General features: G+C 39.5%; 1 protein-coding gene across 1 annotated transcript in view; it reads left to right on the forward strand.

Moving 5' to 3' along the window:
* The first annotated feature begins 8094 nt into the window (after window positions 1-8094).
* LOC311100042 (zinc finger and BTB domain-containing protein 20-like) overlaps window positions 8095-20927 on the forward strand; it is a 40809-nt gene continuing 27976 nt past the window's right edge. The window contains exons 1-2 of the mRNA XM_084140784.1: window positions 8095-8279; window positions 11694-11800. The gene's annotated coding sequence lies outside the window, so the exon portion shown is untranslated. The remainder of the gene's footprint in view (window positions 8280-11693; window positions 11801-20927) is intronic.

The following is a 20927-nucleotide window of genomic DNA, read 5'->3' on the forward strand; positions in this document are numbered from 1 at the left end:
TCGATCTGCCATGACACTTGCAGACTGTACACAATGATTTCAAATGATTGGAGAATCCGCTTGAAACTTTAAAAACATAGATCAGATTGCTTGCTTCGCTTGATCTATGACGACGTCAACTACACATGGTACAGGTCTGTCTCCATGGTGACATAACATGGCGCTTTCTTCAGTCCTTGCTATGGTCCCCTGTAGCTCAGTTGGTAGAGCATGGTGCTTGCAACGCCAGGGTTGTGGGTTCGTTTCCCACGGGGGGCCAGTATGAAAATGTATGCACTCACTAACTGTAAGTCGCTCTGGATAAGAGCGTCTGCTAAATGACTTAAATGTAAATGTAAATGTGGCTAACAGGCCTAGTTACCATGGTCCTATCAATTATCAGTGATGGGCTCATAGAAGATGGTTCAAATACTTAGAATTCAAATTCTGAAGGATTACTTTTAATTCAAATTCTGAAGAATCTTTGTTTCCCACAGTCTCATTATTTGAGGTACAATGTGGTGCTGTGGGGGCTTATTCAAATGAAACAAAACACATCAGGAGTTTCAAGGTCGATGTGTACCTGTGGCAGACAGATAGCATAAGGGCCTGTAGTGGCCACTACTTCACACACAGAGTACAGTATGTTTTTCTTAAATGAAAAAGTGGAGGAAGAAAGTGGGAAAAACTATAATATTAAGCATTAAGGTTATTTTCTGAGATTAAATAGGCTAGAAAGGGATGATGGAAAAAGGCAAGATGCCCAGATAATAATAATAATAATAATAATAATATGCCATTTAGCAGACGTTATTATCCAAAGCGACTTACAGTCATGTGTGCATAAATGTTTTTACATATGGGTGGTCCCGGGGATCGAACCCACTACCCTGGCGTTACAAGCACCATGCTCTACCAATTGAGCTACAGAGGACCACCCATACGTAGGGGTGGTCCTACGTATGGGTAGCAATAAATTATAGAGATAGCCAGAGAGAGAAATCCTTCTAAAAATATTAAAAGAGAGAATCAATCATTTTCATTTGATTCATGTCGTTACTGCTTTTAATGAGCTCAAGCCTACAATTTATAAAACTTTGACTTAATGTCTTGAACATTTCTAAACCCAGATTGCTTCATTTACCAGGGTAAGCGTAAACTACAGTATGTTCATTATAGTGGATAATCTAAATAGCCTATTTGGTGACTGGCTGAGCATTGAACAGTCTGCCTGGGACACTGAATATACAGTTGAAGTCGGAAGTTTACATATACTTAGGTTGGAGTCATTAAAACTTGTTTTTCAACCACTCCACAAATGTCTTGTTAACAAACTATAATTTTGGGAAGTCGGTTAGGACATCTACTTTGTGCATGACACAAGTAATTTTTCCAACAATTGTTTAGACAGATTATTTAACTTATAATTCACTGTATCACAATTCCAGTGGGTCAGAGGTTTACATACACTAAGTTGACTGTGCCTTTAAACAGCTTGGAAAATTCCAGGAAATTATATCATGGTTTTAGAAGCTTCTGATAGGCTAATTGCCATCATTTGAGTCAAATGGAGGTGTACCTGTGGATGTATTTCAAGGCCTACCTTCAAACTCAGTGCCTCTTTGCTTGACATCATGGGAAAATCAAAAGAAATCAGCCAAGACCTCAGAAAAATAATTGTAGACCTCCACAAGTCTGGTTCATCCTTGGGAGCAATTTCCAAACGCCTGAAGGTACCACGTTCATCTGTACAAACAATAGTACGCAAGTATAAACACCATGGGACCACGCAGCCGTCATACCGCTCAGGAAGGAGACGCGTTCTGTCTCCTAGAGATGAACGTACTTTGGTGCAAAAAGTGCAAATCAATCCCAGAACAGCAAAGGACCTTGTGAAGATGCTTGAGGAAACGGGTACAAAAGTTTCTATATCCACAGTAAAAACAAGTCCTATATCGACATAACCTGAAAGGCCGCTCAGCAAGAAAGAAGCGACTGATCCAAAACCGCCATAAAAAAGCCAGACTACGGTTTGCAACTGCACATGGGGACAAAGATCGTACTTTTTGGAGAAATGTCCTCTGGTCTGATGAAACAAAAATAGAACTGTTTGGCCATAATGACCATCATTATGTTTGGAGGAAAAAGGGGGTACCTTGCAAGCCGAAGAACACCATCCCAACCGTGAAGCACGGGGTGGGAGCATCATGCTGTTGGGGTGCTTTGCTGCAGGAGGGACTGGTGCACTTCACAAAATAGATGGCATCATGAGGAAGGAGAATTATGAAGCAACATCTCAAGACATCAGTCAGGAAGTTAAAGCTTGGTCGCAAATGGGTCTTCCAAATCGACAATGATCCCAAGCATACTTCCAAAGTTGTGGCAAAATGGCTTAAGGACAACAAAGTCAAGGTATTGGAGTGGCCATCACAAAGCCCTGACCTCAATCCTATAGAAGATTTGTGGGCAGAACTGAAAAAGCGTGTGCGAGCAAGGAGGCCTACAAACCTGACTCAGTTACACCAGCTCTGTCAGGAGGAATGCGCCAAAATTCACCCAACTTATTGTGGGAAGCTTGTAGAAGGCTACCCGAAATGTTTGACCCAAGTTAAACAATTTAAAAGCAATGCTACCAAATACTAATTGAGTGTATGTAAACTTCTGACCCACTGGGAATGTGATGAAATAAATAAAAGCTGAAATAAATAATTATCTCTACTATTATTCTGACATTTCACATTCTTAAAATAAAGTGGTGATCCTAACTGACCTAAGACAGGGAATTGTTACTAGGATTAAATGTCAGGAATTGTGAAAAACTGAGTTTAAATGTATTTGGCTAAGGTGTATGTAAACTTAAGACTTCAACTGTATTAGTTTTGTATATTTCTGTTGCATTGAAGTTATTCTGCATTTGCGATATCAAAATTGTATCACAAGGTTGTTTGTATGTCTGGTCTTGCTAAATTGTAATTTGGACTGTAAGATAGCTTACTTCACAATTGCCATTTTACTAAGACTTGATCTATAGATTCCTGAGGCAGTTTATAGTGTAACATAGTCTATGTGTATTCCTGTGAATGGCCTATGCTAGCTGGTGATTTGAAGTCCCTCCGGAGATATACAGACAACACTGTGAGCATTGAATTACGATTTACTCATGATTGAATGATGCGGTTGTCTTCTGCAGTGCATGGTAGAACAGGCTGCTAGCCTACTCTCTTTTCTCTGGTTTGCCGTTAGATTCTTCTCTGTTTCGAATCATCAATTGTACCTGAGCAGGAAAAAGGGGGACTTTCCATTACTGAGCAGTTATATACAGTGGGGGAAAAAAGTATTTAGTCAGCCACCAATTGTGCAAGTTCTCCCACTTAGAAAGATGAGAGAGGCCTGTAATTTTCATCATAGGTACACGTCAACTATGACAGACAAAATGAGAAGAAAAAAATCCAGAAAATTACATTGTAGGATTTGTAATGAATTTATTTGCAAATTATGGTGGAAAATAAGTATTTGGTCACCTACAAACAAGCAAGATTTCTGGCTCTCACAGACCTGTAACTTCTTCTTTAAGAGGCTCCTCTGTCCTCCACTCGTTACCTGTATTAATGGCACCTGTTTGAACTTGTTATCAGTATAAAAGACACCTGTCCACAACCTCAAACAGTCACACTCCAAACTCCACTATGGCCAAGACCAAAGAGCTGTCAAAGGACACCAGAAACAAAATTGTAGACCTGCACCAGGCTGGGAAGACTGAATCTGCAATAGGTAAGCAGCTTGGTTTGAAGAAATCAACTGTGGGAGCAATTATCAGGAAATGGAAGACATACAAGACCACTGATAATCTCCCTCGATCTGGGGCTCCACGCAAGATCTCACCCTGTGGGGTCAAAATGATCACAAGAACGGTGAGCAAAAATCCCAGAACCACACAGGGGGACCTAGTGAATGACCTGCAGAGAGCTGGGACCAAAGTAACAAAGCCTACCATCAGTAACACACTACGCCGCCAGGGACTCAAATCCTGCAGTGCCAGACGTGTCCCCCTGCTTAAGCCAGTACATGTCCAGGCCCGTCTGAAGTTTGCTAGAGTGCATTTGGATGATCCAGAAGAGGATTGGGAGAATGTCATATGGTCAGATGAAACCAAAATATAACTTTTTGGTAAAAAAGTTCGCCCGGACAACGAAGGAGTGGCTTCGTAAGAAGCATTTCATGGTCCTGGAGTGGCCTAGCCAGTCTCCAGATCTCAACCCCATAGAAAATCTTTGGAGGGAGTTGAAAGTCTGTGTTGCCCAGCGACAGCCCCAAAACATCACTGCTCTAGAGGAGATCTGCATGGAGGAATGGGCCAAAATACCAGCAACAGTGTGTGAAAACCTTGTGAAGATTTACAGAAAACGTTTGACCTGTGTCATTGCCAACAAAGGGTATATAACATTATTGAGAAACTTTTGTTATTGACCAAATACTTATTTTCCACCATAATTTGCAAATAAATTCATTAAAAATCCTACAATGTGATTTTCTGGATTTTTTTTTCTCATTTTGTCTGTCATAGTTGACATGTACCTATGATGAAAATTACAGGCCTCTCATCTTTTTAAGTGGGAGAACTTGCACAATTGGTGGCTGACTAAATACTTTTTTTCCCCACTGTACTTAAGCAATAAGGCATGAGGGGGTGTGGTATATGGCCAATATACCATGGCTAAGGGCTGTTCTTAGGCACAATGCATTGTGGAGTGCCTGGATACAGCCCTTAGCCGTGGTATATTGGCCATATACCACAAATCCCCAAGGTGCCTTATTGCTATTATAAACTGGTTACCAACTTAATTAGAGCAGTAAAAATAAATGTTTTGTCATACCTGTGGTATACGGTCTGATATACCACGGCTGTCAGCCAATCAGCATTCAGGGCTCGAACCACCCAGTTTATAATGTTGGCTACATAGTGAGGCGGATTCATGGTGACATTACAGGGACCCAACAACAACCCACCACCTCTGCTAGCTCAGCTGGTAGAGCACGGCGCTTGTAACGCCAAGGTAGTGGGTTCGATCCCCGGGACCACCCATACACAAAAAAAATGTATATGCACGCATGACTGTAAGTCGCTTTGGATAAAAGCGTCTGCTAAATGGCATATTAAATATTTAATTTAATATTTAATTTAATTAAATTTAAACAACCCATCTCTCACCCTCTGTTTATATGTGGCAATACACACAGGGTAAAAAAAAGAGCAATGAAAGGATTTTAAAGGGTTCAGATTGCCTGGGCAGTATTGCTGCCTTGTTGCCAAGAGGCTAGGCAAAACGTGCAATAGGTTATTGTATCTGTATGGTCTCTAGGCCTTTATCTAAAAACATAAAGGAGTCATCTAACCTGTTCTAACATGAACTGAAGAGGATCATCTGGCCTGTCAAAAACCAGGTTCTCAGTAATCTCCTGTAGAAAGATCACACAAAAATATGATTATACTGGAAACACTGTATGCCCATGTTTCATGATCATCAACTTTTCTTTCACTTCAGAAGTAAGGTGCTTTTCTCACCTGAAAGATCTGAAGAATTTGATGGCTTTCCATGTATTTTACAGAGCGCTCATAGGGGTCCAAGTAGGATGGCACAGAGCATGAAGACAGTTCTGAAGTCTCTGTTAAAAGCACTTTGTCTGTTGTTGCTGGGTCTGCCATCTGAGCAGGGAAATTATTACATTGTCATTTTTCAATACTGTATGATATGACACTCCAAAAACCTGTATACAGGACTAGGAGGAGTTTCAGTGATGCAATTGGCATGAACAATGACCTCTGAGGAATGAAAGAGTGAAATGGTCTGGCAAATCCATACCGTTTTTAAAAGTGACATGTTCTGAGAAATGAAGAAAATCGAACATAGGTTTCTAATTGCATCTGCTCTCATTAGCCTATATCAGCACAGAACTTTATGAACAGTAAAACGAAATGACTGAAATTAATTCACACACACCAACCTTTTCGTATGACAAGGGGTTGTTTTTCCTCAGTTACTACAAAATGTCAATGCCACTGATCTTTAGGCGCAGTGGTGGCTGAACGTGAACCTCCCCAGGGCGGGAGTTAGACGTTTCCCCAGCAACTGTAAACAAGAGCTTTTGTGAAGTCATTTATACACCTTTCAAAGGTATAGAAAGGCACCCAGTAGTGAATTTGAGCCAGTGCAGAAGACACAAGTCTGTCTGGTAGTAGAGAAGTGCTGGATACGGGATACCTTAGCAATATTCTCCCAATATCATATTTTCTGTGGAACAGAATCATTCATCAATCATTCATGGAACAGCTACAAATGCCACTTATTGCTGAAATAATTTTGTTCATTGCAATAATAAATGGTGCTGCGTTTAAAATAATAAATAACTGTAGAAACGATTTAGACTAGATGCATCCATAAATATGCCTGCTGTGCCTAATAATATTGATTTAAAGTGTTAGGAAATGTATTCAAAATGTTCAAAAGAATGATCGTTGTATTCAGTTGGTGTCATGTCTACAACCGAATATTGTTTTTATATGTAGGTTAATAGTCTAACAGTTAGCAGCCTCTGTGACACCGAGGGTGTCCGCCCCTGAACCTGAACCCATAATAAAATGACATACAAATATCCGCCAGATGGCGCTCGTAATCAACTAAAAGCATACGTCTCACAATATCCGTAAATCTACAAATCGGGATGAACACTTAGGCTACTGCCATGAGAAATGGCGTTTGTTTGACGCGACACCCAGCCTATACTGTACATTGGTTGTAGTTATGAGATTTGTCTTGCTGGACAAAGCGAAATAGGAAATACGCTTATTTGATTTTTACTGGTCTACACTTGCTCAATGGTTCTCTAAATTGTCTTTCATAATCTATTATTATAGTAGGCCGAAGCACGCGTATTATTGTTATTATGCTATGACACACGTAGCCTAATTATCCTACAACATAGTTTTATTCATGAAACAGAACCTCCTGATAAGCATAATTCCGTATGAGAACGTAAATGATACTTGGGATTTTGCAGATACGTTCAACATCTCGTGGTGTTGCCTGCAACGAATAGCCCACGATGTTTAGAATATACAATAAACATTAACTTCAGCTCAGTCTAAGGCTGATTATTGCAGTCTAGACATCAGACAAGCGCGCGCACGCGCGCACACACACACCTGTCACTGTCTAGACAAGGAGGGGGCACAAGGAAGGGGGGTCCCACACGATGCACTATTTCTTTATTTCTTGCCAGTCAGAACATACTGTACGTCTATATGTGAACGCATTGGAGAACAACATTTTTAAATATTGCTTTACTCAATCTGATTGGCCAGCTAAACCGTCAGCATTTTTTCCCCACTTGGCTTGAGGTCAGCTAGGGACGTTGAAAAATAAATAAATGAGAAAATAGAAATGCGTAGAAAGTAAAAGACACGGCAGGCAATCTAGCTTGTTGGTACAAAAAATGATAGGCAGCTACGTCATCCAATATAAAGCTGCAAACCAATCGGTAGCGGTTACTGACAACGACTTTGTCCAATGCAAAGTACAGACACATGATCGACATAATTCTCAATTGACTGCCCTTTTGATCGAGAATGGAATATTGAGACTTGAGAGAGTACTTCTGTTTAAATTATAGACCAAGAGCCATACTTCCAATATAGGCCTGTTTCATTATATTTTCGGATAAAAGGTTTTAAAATGAAATTAACACTTGATGACCTGTATAAAAATGATTTGCTTAAAGAACAAGACATACATTCTGCATGGATGAACATTTGAAGACCCAGAGAGCAGAATTTAATTATGAAACTACAGCCTTCGGTTGTCCATATTGGATCAAACAACTTCCCCGTCTGCGTAGGAGGAAAATTTACTATTTCAGAGCCACAATGGAGCCAGTTTCACCGTCCCACTGCGCTCCGTAGAGAGGGTGTACGACTCAATGATTGGGGCAAAACCACGCTGACCAATATATCTTCCAACCTACACCGCTCAAGAGATGGCTCTCTGTTCCAATCGTAAGTAAAAAGGCGTGTCTGTCCAAAATATTCAACGTATAGTTAAAAAATGGGTGGGTACATTTGAACTCGTTGAGGTCCTCTATGAAGGTAGGCTGCAGCGTGTGTTTATTGATGAGATGAAAGAAGATGGAAGTGAGAAATGAAACAAAGTAAGGGAAAATATTAAAAAAACTCGAAGCCTTGCCGGGGAAAAACCGGGGAAGCTGCGAAACGCTGTCGCCACTGGAGAACAAGCTTAGGACAGCAGGTAAGAAATAGGAAAAGTGAGGGAAGGGGCGGGTGTTAATTGTATCTATGTTAGGCTATTTATGAGAAGAGAAACGACAGTTATGCTCAATATATGAGATATACAAAACTTAATAGTAAGTGAAGCTTAGAACATAGCCTACGGAACATTTTACGCTGAGTTCCATTGCCTCCATTTCTTGATTTCCCACCTAAATATACAGCAGAATCAAAAACTTTATTTAATTCCAGCATTCCAGAGGCTCGTTGAATTAGAACTTAAATGCAGAATGACATATGATATTGTGGGGTTTATTGATTGCAGACAGTCTGGTTTTACAATAGCCTAGTCCATTTACATTACACCCGACAAAAAAGACGCGCTGCACACTGTCATGACGTCCCAGGTTGTCATCTGTCATTATTCTCAACATCAATGCTTATTTCCTTAGTTTCACTCCTTCCGATTTTTGACAGAAATATGAATTGTGTTGACTCAGTTCTACTTCTGTCTGTTTGAAAACGTCATTATGAATGAGACGCCATGGTTAAAAATGGATGAGACAAATTAGACAAAATAAGGATAATTTGCTTGAAACATCTGGAGTCCAGTGCAGGCGATGTAGTAAGTAAAGCGGGAATAAACACATTTATAAGGGTGTTTAATTTGTGAATGAGAAGGAGCGGGCATGCAACTTAAAACCACCATGTAACTCAGTCTGTTGGCTATTTTCTCGAACTATGCCCAAATTTGTCCAACCTTTATCAAGTCAACACTTGTTGGCACGAAATAGAAGTAACATTGCAATAAAACCCTCAAAAAAATGTTTTGGCACATGCTGTACCAGAAGTTAAAATTAGGATGCATGGTGTCTGACATTTGTCAAATTAAATTATACATTAACATCTGCCTGACACAGAAAGGTAGCCTACATTTTGAGCCATTATCCTCCGCTAAAAGTATGAAAGACAGTGCTGATTTAGTTCACCGATAAAAGAAAGACTGTCCATCTGCTCTGGATTTTGGTGCCATGTTTTACAAAATGAATGCCCTCTTTTATTGTCACGATCTGTGTTGCGCAATTCCAGCTAGGCTACTATATTAACGCACATGACTGTATAGGAAATTAGAAGAGGGACCATTTAAAAAATATTTTCATCTAGAAAGAAGATATCAATAGATATGAGTAGTTTATAATCTACTTCTCACCATTTCACCCATAAATTTGGCCTTTTGAGACACCGTCCGATTTGTATAATAAATGACAGCACATGGGTGCTTGAGACAGTGAATTGGCTCATCAAGAGGTTGTCTTAGCCACTGAGATGTGTGCCTACCCTCGAAAACACAGTTTGATTAATTTTAACAATTTTAGTGACGGTTGATTAGACAGTTGATCAGGCAAAACATCCAGTCCATCTCTCAAAGTTGTTGAGACTATTGCCTCTGCGCCGCATGTGGATTTCAGCACCAGACTTGGTCAACAAGGTTAGGAGTATAGCCTATTAGAATGAAACGCAGAGAAACATCATTCTTCAAATCTTTTGAGGTGATTGCAAAAGATAGGACTCACACAGCACCGGTTAGGGAGTTGACTGCACATTTGAAACACTCAAATAGATGACCTTGGAGGCATGATTGACTCAGTATGAGCCCCCTCGGTAGGCCTATGTGTTGACTTGCTCAATATTAGACCAAACTCGGACTAAACTATATGATCATATCTAACATCTACATTTTTTGCGCTGAAATATCAGATTTTCCATAATGGTGCAAATGTTGCAGGTTGGAGGGTTTTTGGGGTGAAGAATAGGCTACTGTACGGCTATATCACGTCGTTCATTATGTCAAACTTTATTAAATCAGTTACGAGATTGTTCACGATGTCATTTTCGGATAATTAAATTTTTAAGTAGAACTGTTTCGGTTTGTCTTGTATCCCATTCACCCCCTTGCAACAGCCTACTAATGGTCATAAACTACTATTGAGGCTTTTCTGTCCTATAGGCTATATAATAGGCCTACTTTATATAGCTTGATATACCGGTAACTCCACAACAGAAACTTTGCTTGGCACTGTGAGTTGTGATGGATGACCGGCCACATGTTTTGACCGCACATGTTCACCGGCTGCTACTGACATGTGTGTTGCGTGTCGCATCTCCTCCTAAGTACATGTAATTTGGTCGTTCTTGTGACGTCATAGACCACACCCAATGAACGTTAAATTGCGATTAGATGTTTTGTGGATATAAGAAAAAATTGGGCCCAGAAGTAGCGTATCACTATGAATGTTCAATAATTATTATTATTGAGGGTGCCATAAATTGCTCATATGCGGTCTGTGCTTTCAGAGAGGTGTTAAGTACTAAGCACCTATAACTCTGTGATTCTCATGTGGTTAATGTAGTCGACAGGTGTAACCTAAATCTTACACAGGCCTTTATGAAGTGAAAACGTATTCTAAATAAATTCACAGCCTTTCTTTGGACTGATGCCATCATGTCTCATTGTTGGGCCTATACTGTAAACTTTGGATAACAATCCCTTCACAAAATCCTGAAATTGGTATAGCCTTCCATATGGCTAATAGATCTTCACTAAATGATGGTGTGAATCATAGGCTGTTTTATATACGTCATGAAGAATAGTATTATGTGTGTTGAATTGTAGTATTGCAAACATACATTGAGGTATCCTTTGTTTGAAATGCCTGTTGACAAGGAGTCTACTGAGCAATACACATCTTGAGCTAAAATAAAACTCATAACTGAAATGTACATTATAAAGAATAATTGTTCCCTCCAATTTTTCTGTCTCATGCTCCATCTTCCTTTTGATGATGAGATAGAGAGATGCTGTTTTATGTTAACTTTTGGTTTGATATGGCAAGTTTGAACTGAAAACATCCACTATTGTAGTGATTGAGGGTGTGTGCAGAGTATGCTATGATTGATGAAATTGTAATTGTTGTAATAAGTGCCAGTATCGTGAAGTATTGCAATTGAAGCCTGTTTGCTGGGACATTTAGGCCTATTCTTTAGAGAGAGAGTTTGGCATCCAACATCCATCTCTGCTGTTCCGTTTCAGTTCAATCTGATTTTCATACAATGTTCATTAATTGAACCACAACAGATAGTAAACAGGCCCAGTTGTCCATAATTGTCAAATTGTCATTGTAATAACAATAACAGTGTAACTACATGCACATCGTTACATAGTACCTACAACTATTAAAACTTATTTTCAGGTTGTGAAGGAAAAACCTGGTTATTCAGGCTACAATTCAGAGAGACTAGCAGAGTTGAAGGAGTTTGTTTGCAAACCCATGTCTTACAAGAACTCTTTATATGAGCAATCACAAAACAAAAACGATTAAATGCAAGATGTCAAGCTTTCATTCATATAATAATTGATTGAGTATTTTGTCCATAGCGATAGGTCTGGATTGACTCACGAAGGCACTGCCAGGACATCAAATGTGATCTGTGATGTCATTGCCAGGTGGGGAGGTTTCGGAGGTGTCCAGTTTAAATTGAAAGGTAAGCCATGTAGCCTATTTGTGCTAACAGAACAAAAGTATGATGAAAATGTAATGGTATACCCTTCAGCTCTCAAGGGTACGACTGCTTTGTTTGTGTGGTTAATTCCATGATCAAGCAATGGGTTCCTTGTTCAGAGATGTATTTGTTAATGGATTGTAACTATTACAAAGCTAGAGGAAAAACAATATTTGCAGTTTTAATATGACTTCCTCTCCTCTTTTGCTCAACCACATAGAAAGGTTTCAGCCTCTTTGTTTTCATAGTTCCAACATCCAACCAATTTAGGCCTGATGTTCAATCAAAGCTGCCCCCTTTGCAGAGAGTGTGATCTACAGGGTTAGCAAGCCCAGCTGTCAGCTCTCTGGCAACTGGTCACTCAAATATTTACATATTGAGACATTTGTAAATGGAGGACCCACTCTTATAGTGCCTCCCCTCCGCAGAACGCTAGGGCCTCCCCTTCTCTTCAGCACAGCAAGCCTTTAAACTGAAGACATAAAAAACCCTCAATTAGCTAAACAACAGCCGTGTTGTTCTCATTGGCTGAGTAAATCAGTAAGTGTGAAACTGAGGCTCCCCGACACATTATGTAATGATATTTGAACATTAGGCTATAATCAACTAAGAAACGTATAATGGTGTGTAATCTGGGGCACGGATGACAATATTGCAACATTTTTTGAAAGCCCATTATAGGCCTTTCAGGAGCACGCTGTAAGATGTCATGCTGCAAACAGCTCATTTTATTGCTGAAATATATCCTGACAATTTGAAGAAGATGTGTAAAATGCAGTAACAAGTTAACATTACCATATCATGTCCTCTTAATGATACTTCTAAAATAAATTTTTATTTGTCACATGCGCCCGAATACAACTGGTGTAGACTTTACAGTGAAATGCTTGATTACGAGCCCTTCCCAACGATGCAGAGTTAAAAAATAAAAAATAAAATAGTAAAACAAGAAGAATAAAATAAAATACACGAGAGTGGAGCTATATACAGGGAGTACCAGTACCAGATCAATGTGCAGAGGTACTAGGTATTTGAGGTAGATATGTACATGAAGGCAGGGTAAAGTGACTAGGCATCAGGATAGATAATAATAAGAGTAAAATAAAGAACAGAGCAGCCCTTTGGTATATGAACATGTAAAGAGTAGCCTATGCCTAAAGTTCAAACAGAGGGGGGAAAGTGAGTTTAAGATATCTTATTCAGTAGTAATTGTCTGAGCATATCCTCTATGTGACACGATTTAAGCTTTTCTCTAGATTGTGTGACACAGATTTCTCTTACATACCTAGCCTACATGCAGAAATGTGGCCACACTCTGCTACATATAAGTTGGTGGACTTGTATTTTGGCTGTTGATATGATTTGTAATTATTTGTAATTATTTGAACATTCCTAGTTTTGTATTTGCTGTTTTAGAACTTTGGTACTTAGGTATTGTATCATCGTTGCCATTAGCAACCATTCTTTGACAACTGCCAAGGACGTATACCTAGTAGGCCAAGGAGTTAGCAAGACCATCCTACCGTGTGTGCCTACTTCATGTGAAAGGATTGGAAAGAAAGTTGAGGGGTATGTGCCTTCCATTGCTAAGTGTACTACAACCACTGCTAAATGGATTACTCTATTTTCACAGGAAGAAGAGTTGTTAACACATGTTACTGATGGAAAATGTAGAGTAGGGTAAAACCACAACACTATTTGATCACTAGGCTTGATCATTTATTTGACAAACTATTAAACTTCACAATAGTGACAAGCTTGTAAACTACCAAACTCTGGTAGTTGACTGGTTAGTTGGCGAGCAAGCTATCTGAGCAGATCGCCGGCATGCTGTTAACATTCTTACCCTGTGACAGTCACTTAGGCATCTAATCCTGACTTGAGAAATGTTCATATAACTCAAATAGTAATTGAGATGGCAAAACCCAACTGGTTCATCAAGGATAGGTTTTAGCACAAAGGTACACAGTGTATGCCTATAGGCCTACCTCTAACAGTCATGATGAACTGTGTGATTAGATTGCCACTCCCTTTCCAATGAACTAGTTTAGATTGCAGTAATATAAAAAACAGGTAGGCAGTATAATCTCTCTTGGTTTATTTATTTGCCAGTACTCTGTCAGTCAGTTTTCTGTGCCAGATCTAACGTGACTGCTTCTTACAATGTATAGTGAATCAGCTTGATCGTCAGAAAGTTAGGGTGAATTTAATCAAACCCACACTGCAGCCAAGCTGCACCATGGAAAATAAAATGTCATTTTTAACGTAATGTGATTTGTTAAATACCTCAGTGGGGGTATGATAGGAGTAGCTAACATAGCACTTGTTAAAATATTTAGTGAACTTTAAGGTAGATTGTCATTTCTCTCATGTGTAGATCTAAGGACTTTGTAACCTACAGCCGTTTGTTCTTTCAGAATCTCTTTTAGCCTGTACAGTAGTCTCTGTACTTTCTTTGTCAAACTTATTGTGCTGTGCTTGAATTCCTTGAACATATATTTTATTTGGGTAAAAGACAGAGGCATGTAAATACTTTCGTCTCCATCTTACTCTTTAAACATACACGAGGGCTCAGGCATTTCACTGATGCGAAAAATGTATCTTGGTTTCTAATAGGGAAGTTGTATGTTTGCCAAGGTGCATGTGTGTCCTCAGCTAACCCTGCTACCCATATGGTTTTCTACAAGTCATGGTTAAATCACTGTGTATTCAAAAGGAAAAGTATCTGGAGATGGTTGAAGAAAATAAATAAAAGAGTCTCTTCTGTAACTTTTTGTGGATAATGCCAGAGTAAGTTTATATTCTATTTGTTTACACCTAGGCCTCCTGAAAAGCCTTTTAGGCCCCATGCTAGTGAAAAACACTTTTAGTACAGTGGCCAAAACTGTATGATGGACTAGCCTACATCCCATTAAAAAAGGCACAGTGACATTGGTGTGCAATGGAAAAACCTGAGACGTATTATCTACACAATGGCATTTGTGTTATAAAGCCAGAGTTGACCCACAAAAATAAAGGCTATTAGGACTTTCCACACCTCATTGTTACTTTATTATTAATAGGGTAGCAATTCGTTTTTAGGAAATAGCTGGCAGTCATATCTTTAGATGTTTTGTTTTACCCATGAAAACAGTTAGACCTGCTTTTATTATGAAATCCTTTTGGTTTATGCTCAAACAAATCTATCTTTGCCTAATGAATATCCACTGAAGAAACAGACGCTCTCCGATTTTTGCATTATTGCTCTTTACAAACACTTCCTGCATGAAATGGATCACGATTATCAAATTATACTGATCATAGACGCTTTATAGAAGCTAGCTTCCCGGTATTATTTTTAGAAGGTGTGCTGACTGATTCAGACAACTTAACATCTAGGTAGCTAACATTTTAGGGAGATATTGACAAGTGTGCTTTCTTGTAAAGGTAAGAGAAAACAGGTAACAATGGGGATATGGCCTAGCGATCCAGACACACTGTTATTCTTCTTTCAAGTAAAACAGATTTGTTTGTTTCTAAGAATTTCTGGTCTCTACTTGCCTTTACATGTTGTATCAGCTTGCATGTCAATCACAGTAAAAGTATCTTGTCTTACGTGTTGTTTAATCTTAGTTGGATTGTTATGCTGTGTGGGATAATACATGGCTATATGTTTATTCAAGCTATGGTGGCCTACTGTACGACATTTTACATTGAAAAGGACAATTATCAAGGTATCAGAATTACATTTTGCCCAAGGAAATATTTGGCAGAATGACATATACAGTTCCTTCAGAAAGTACTCACACCCCTTTACTTTATTGTTTTGGAATTTCTTTACAAATTCATAAAAAATGAAAAGCCGAAATGTCTTGAGTCAATAAGTATTCAATCCCTTTGTTATGGCAAGCCTAAATGAATTCAGAAGTCAACATTTAGATTATTGTGATTTTGCTCTCCATTGTAAATGTTTGTAGACTTATGTAGCCAAATTGTATCTATGATCTTATGCTATCCATTCATGCTTTTTATATGTTCTATTTACACTACCGGTCAAAAGTTCTACATTGTAGAATAATAGTGAAGACATCATAACTATGAAATAACACATATGGAATCATGTAGTAACCAAAAAAGCGTTAAATCAAAATATATTTTATACTTGAGATTCTTCAAATAGCCACCCTTTGCCTTTATGACAGCTTTGCACACTCTTGGCATTCTCTCAACCAGCTTCATGAGGTAGTCACCTGTAATACATTTCAATTAACAGGTGTGCCTTCTTAAAATTTAATTTGTGGAATTTCTTTCCTTCTTAATGCATTTGAACCAATCAATTGTGTTCTGACAAAGTGGGGGGAGTATACAGAAGATAGCCCTATTTGGTAAAAGACCAAGTGGCAAGAACAGCTCAAATAAGCAAAGAGAAATGACAGTCCATCATTACTTTAAGACATGAAGGTCAGTCAATACAGAACATTTCAAAAAATGTTGAACGTTTCTTCAAGTGCAGTCGCAAAAACCATCAAGCAAGAAACTGGCTCTCATGAGGACCGCCACTGGAATGGAAGACCCAGAGTTACCTCTGCTGCAGAGGATAAGTTAATTAGCGTTACCAGCCTCAGAAATTGCAGGCCAAATAAATGCTTCACAGAGTTCAAGTAACAGACACATCTCAACATCAACTGTTCAGAGGAGACTGTGTGAATCAGGCCTTCATGGTTGAATTGCTGCAAAGAAACCAATACTAAAGGATATCAATAAGAAGAAGAGACTTGCTTGAGCCAAGAAACACGAGCAATGGACATTATACCGGTGGAAATGTGTCCTTTGGTCTGTAGTCCAAATTTGAGATTTCTGGTTCCAACCGACGTGTCTTTGTGAGACGCGTTGTAGGTGAACGGATGATCTCCGCATGTGTATTTTCCCACCGTAAAGCATGGAGGAGGAGGTGTTATGGTGTGGGGGTGCTTTGCTGGTGACACTGTCTGTGATTTATTTAGAATTCAAGGCACACTTAACCAGCATGGCTACCACAGCATTCTGCAGCGATACGCCATCCCATTTGGTTTGGGCTTAGTGGGACAATAATTTGTTTTTCAACAGGACATTGACCCAACACACCTCCAGGCTGTGTAAGAGCTATTTTACCAAGAAGGAGAGTGATGGAGTGCTGCATCAGATGACCTGGCCTCCACAATCCTCCGACCTCAAACCAATTGAGATAGTTTGGAATGAGTCAGACCGCAGAGTGAAGGAAAAGCAGCCAACAAGTGCTCAGCATATGTGGGAACTCCTTCAAGACTGTTGGAAAAGCATTCCAGGTGAAGCTGGTTGAGAGAATGCCAAGAGTGTGCAAAGCTCTCAAGGCAAATGGTGGCTATTTGAAGAATCTCAAATAAAAAATATATTTTGATTTGTTTAACACTTTTGTGGTTACTACATGATTCTATATGTGTTATTTCATAGTTTTGATGTCTTCACAATTATTGTACAATGTAGAAAATAGTAAAAATAAAGAAAAACCCTTGAATGTTCTAAAACTTTTGACCGGTAGTGTATATCTGTAAATTAACCAATGAAATCAAGCAACACCCGGCCATGATTACAGACACCTGTGTGTCCTTTGAAACTATATAAACTAGTGACCCGCAGTGTTTGTCATTATACCCTGATAAAGACAGCTTGTCTGTCGAAACGTTATTAAATTATTGCATCTGAGCTCCTTTTCTTTTTCACTAGCCAGCACCTCACCTAAACATGTGTGCGTTTCTTTCGCCTCCAGTAAGAATTTGCTTAACAAGTCACATAATAAGTTCCATGGACTCACTCTGTGTGCAATAATAGTGTTGAACATGATTTTTGAATGACTACCTCATCTCTGTACCCCACACATACAATTATCTGTAAGGTCCCTCAGTCGAGCAGTACATTTCAAACACAGATTCAACCACAAAGACCAGGGAGGTTTTCCAATGCCTCACAAAGAAGGGCACCTATTGGTAGATGGGTAAAAAAAAAAAAAAAGCAGACATTGAATATCCCTTTGAGCATGGGGAATTTTTTTATAATACTTTGGATGGTATATCAATATACCCAGTCACTACAAAGATACAGGCGTCCTTCCTAACTCAGTTGCCGGAGAGGAAGGAAACTGCTCAGGGATTTCACATTTCCAGATGAGGCCAAAGGTAACTTTAGAACAGTTAGAGTTTAATGGTTGTGATAAGAGAGAACTGAGGATTGATCAGCAACATTGTAGTTACTCCACAATACTAACCTAATTGACAGAATGAAAAGAAGGAAGCCTGTACAGAATAAAAATATTCTAAAACATGCATCTGTTTGCAACAAGGCACTAAAGTAATACTGCAAATACTGTGGCAAAGCATTTCACTTTTTGTCCTGAATAAAAAGTGTTATGTTTGGGGCAAATCCAATACAACACAGTACTGAGTACCACTCTCCATATTTTCAAGCATGGTGGTGGCTGCATGTTATGGGTATGCTTGCAATCGTTAAGGACTGGGGAGTTTTTCAGGATTAAAAAAGAAACGTAATGGAGTGTGACAGAAATATTAACATGTAACATGTTTACCTGCTTTGTTTAATATTAATAGTTAACAATTCTAGACTGTTCTACTAATGCTGTGTTTTTGTAAAGGGATGGTGTCTACTCCAGCTCCCTGCAGCTAGTCTAGGCGTGTGGTCAAGGACATGGGTTTCACTTGAGATAGGGGTATCTGGAGCTGACAATTGATTTATGAATGGTTTGGTGATAAAACCTACAGAATCCATTCCATAGAATGAATTGGTGTTTGTGTATAATGAGGTACCAGGGAGAGATGGCTCGGGTATGGATAATGATGAGAGGAAGCTTGTTTTGGGTGCCAAACTCTGATTTCCATACAGTAAGAACAGGCTTCATAGCAAATGCTATCTGGCTGGGGGATACTCCTTTCTCATACAGTGAGGGAAAAAAGTATTTGATCCCCTGCTGACATTGTACGTTTGCCCACTGACAAAGAAATGATCAGTCTATAATTTTAATGGTAGGTTTATTTGAACAGTGAGAGACAGAAAAAATCCAGAAAAACGCATGTCAAAAATGTTATAAATTGATTTGCATTTTAATGAGGGAAATAAGTATTTGACCCCCTCTCAATCAGAAAGATTTCTGGCTCCCAGGTGTCTTTTATACAGGTAACGAGCTGTTATTAGGAGCACACTCTTAAAGGGAGTGCTCCTAATCTCAGTTTTTTACCTGTATAAAAGACACCTGTCCACAGAAGCAATCAATCAATCAGATTCCAAACTCTCCACCATGGCCAAGACCAAAGAGCTCTCCAAGGATGTCAGGGACAAGATTGTAGACCTACACAAGGCTGGAATGGGCTACAAGACCATCGGCAAGCAGCTTGGTGAGAAGGTGACAACAGTTGGTGCGATTATTCGCAAATGGAAGAAACACAAAATAACTGTCAATCTCCCTTGGCCTGGGGCTCCATGCAAGTTCTCACCTCGTGGAGTTGCAATGATCATGAGAACGGTGAGGAATCAGCCCAGAACTACACGGGAGGATCTTGTCAATGATCTCAAGGCAGCTGGGACCATAGTCACCAAGAAAACAATTGGTAACACACTACGCCGTGAAGGACTGAAATCCTGCAGCGCCCGCAAGATCCCCCTGCTCAAGAAAGCACATATACAGGGCCGTCTGAAGTTTGCCAATGAACATCTGAATGATTCAGAGGAGAACTGGGTGAAAGTGTTGTGGTCAGATGACACCAAAATCGAGCTCTTTGGCATCAACTCAACTCGCCGTGTTTGGAGGAGGAGGAATGCTGCCTATGACTCCAAGAACACCATCAACACTGTCAAACATGGAGGTGGAAACATTATGCTTTGGGGGTGTTTTTCTGCTAAGGGGACAGGACAACTTCACTGCATCAAAGGGACAATGGACGGGGCCATGTACCGTCAAATCTTGGGTGAGAACCTCCTTCCCTCAGCCAGGGTATTGAAAATGGGTCGTGGATGGGAATTCCAGCATGACAATGACCCAAAACACACGGCCAAGGCAACAAAGGAGTGGCTCAAGAAGAGGTACATTAAGGTCCTGGAGTGGCCTAGCCAGTCTCCAGACCTTAATCCCATAGAAAATCTGTGGAGGGAGCTGAAGGTTCGAGTTGCCAAACGTCAGCCTCGAAACCTTAATGACTTGGAGAAGATCTGCAAAGAGGAGTGGAACAAAATCCCTCCTGAGATGTGTGCAAACCTGGTGGCCAACTACAAGAAATGTCTGACCTCTGTGATTGCCAACAAGGGTTTTGCCACCAAGTACTAAGTCATGTTTTGCAGAGGGGTCAAATACTTATTTCCCTCATTAAAATGCAAATCAATTTATAACATTTTTGACATGCGTTTTTATGGATTTATTTGTTGTTATTCTGTCTCTCACTGTTGAAATAAACCTACCATTAAAATGATAGACTGATCATGTCTTTGTCAGTGGGCAAACGTACAAATCAGCAGGGGATCAAATACTTTTTTCCTTCACTGTATATCAAGTCTCGCCTTGTGACCCATTTCATACATCTGTTATTTGTCATGTAGACTAAGAGGGTGTATCTTTGCTATAAAATATATTTGTATTCTTTGTGTCGGGGCTCTCAGCACAACAGTCAAGACTGTTGGGCGGACCAGCCTCACTTATTACCTTATTAATACGTTTTGAATAAAGTAATATCCTGATTGGTGATTGACCCTGTCTCTCCGTATTATTGATTAGAATTTCCACTACAGGAGCTAAGCACAGGAAACATTCTGGAGGAAAACGTGGTTCAGTCTGCTTTCCACCAGACACTGGGAGATGAATTCACGTTTCAGCAGGACAATAACCTAAAACACAACGCCAAATGTATACTGGAGTTGCTTACCAAGAAGACAGTGAATGTTCCTGAGTGGCCGAGTTACAGTTGTGACTTAAATCTACTTGAAAATCTATGGCAATACATAAAAATGGTTGCCTGCCAATGATCAACAACCAATTTGACAGAGCTTGAAGAATTTTGAAAAGAATAATGGGCAAATGTTGCACAATCCAGGTGTGGAAAGCTCTTAGAGACTT

The sequence above is a fragment of the Coregonus lavaretus genome (genome assembly GCF_964263955.1).
Source record: "Coregonus lavaretus genome assembly, chromosome: 24".
Lineage (NCBI taxonomy): Eukaryota > Metazoa > Chordata > Actinopteri > Salmoniformes > Salmonidae > Coregonus > Coregonus lavaretus.